Source organism: Rhinoderma darwinii (assembly GCF_050947455.1).
Source record: "Rhinoderma darwinii isolate aRhiDar2 chromosome 2 unlocalized genomic scaffold, aRhiDar2.hap1 SUPER_2_unloc_19, whole genome shotgun sequence".
Lineage (NCBI taxonomy): Eukaryota > Metazoa > Chordata > Amphibia > Anura > Rhinodermatidae > Rhinoderma > Rhinoderma darwinii.
This window is the reverse complement of record NW_027461684.1, coordinates 365,026-366,165: the sequence shown is the minus strand read 5'-3', so window position 1 is coordinate 366,165 and position 1,140 is coordinate 365,026.

The following is a 1,140-nucleotide window of genomic DNA, read 5'->3' as shown; positions in this document are numbered from 1 at the left end:
CCTTGAGAGAGAGGAGCAATAACATAAGCATTACATCTCTCTTTATTGCCCTGATCAAATCCAGCTAAAGGGACCTACCCTAAGTTATTCCACTTCACATGAAGCACCAATATCCAAGGAGGGCCCAGCAACTGAACCAAACAAACCACTTCTGACCAGACATCTGCATTGGAAATTAGATGAACATAATGGAAATGACACAGTGATATGATAGCAATCTCACCATATTACCAATGTAACTATAATGATTTGAGGTACATCTAACTTCAATGTAACAGAATAACATATAAAATATAGTAAAAGAATCTAGATAAAATCTCCATGATTATACACAGCCAATCAAAATCAAATGAGAGTACAACATTATCATGAAATGTGTGCAAGTATAAAACAAAATTGAAAACGATACCAAAAAATCCCAACTTTTTTACAGTAAACAGGAAAACACAGAATTAATTCACCCAGAAGTGTATACCCCTTTACAAGCACTTTTTTTTTTACAAAATGTATTGATTCTATAGTACAACACATGATAGCTACGCATTGGAAAACGTACAAGGTCTGGATATCCTAAGTCTACACAATTTATCATCACACAAAAGCTCTCAAAATCTGCTTCAGTCCTGGTTCTTTATCTAAACCTATGGCACCACTACAGGCATTGGCTTTAAGCCCAATATACATATGAGTCTCCAACCATTTGTAAAACAGCTCTTGGTATATTAGGTGAGTAAATAATGCTACTTCTATTATATTTGTCAGATAGTGGGTACATGAAGAATTTGGAAAAAAAGATAGCGAGCTATGGGAAACTTACTAGATAAGACTTTTGAACATAACAACACAAGAATTGTTATCTTCAAATAAAGGCCTCCTCCTCCCCTTCAGCCTTTCCTCTCCATCTCCAAAATTGGTGTCTTTACCAATTATTTGCGTTACTTATTATAAAAATCAGCAGACAGTAAAGTTCCCATAGCCTAAGACCTCATCATCCAGGAAACCAGTCAGTCCAGAATTCTTAAAAAAATAGTTTCAAATCCCTGCCTATGAGATATCACATACTACTCTGGGACAAATAAGTAGAGACTGGTGGCAAATTTAATCAAAAAACAAGTCCCTATGGAGTCACTGGCTTCAAAG